This window comes from Bison bison, unplaced genomic scaffold (genome assembly GCF_000754665.1).
Source record: "Bison bison bison isolate TAMUID 2011002044 unplaced genomic scaffold, Bison_UMD1.0 scf7180017864453, whole genome shotgun sequence".
Lineage (NCBI taxonomy): Eukaryota > Metazoa > Chordata > Mammalia > Artiodactyla > Bovidae > Bison > Bison bison.
In genome coordinates, this window is record NW_011495015.1 from 820925 (window position 1) to 821157 (window position 233).

The window sequence follows — 233 nt, forward strand, 5'->3', positions numbered from 1 at the left end:
GACCCCGGCCCCGCCCTCCTCCCCGAGCACCACCCCACCCTGTTTCATCTCATCTGAATCCCAGAAGTGGGCCCAGGGTGACCTCTGGCCATTCTCTCAACCTCGGGTGTGCCTGGTCGTGAACTGGACCACCCTCCTCCACACTGACCTGTGGACAGTGTATCCCAGAGACACTGAAACCATCCTGCTGCTGCTGCTGCTAAGTCGCTTCAGTCGTGTCCGACTCTGTGCGA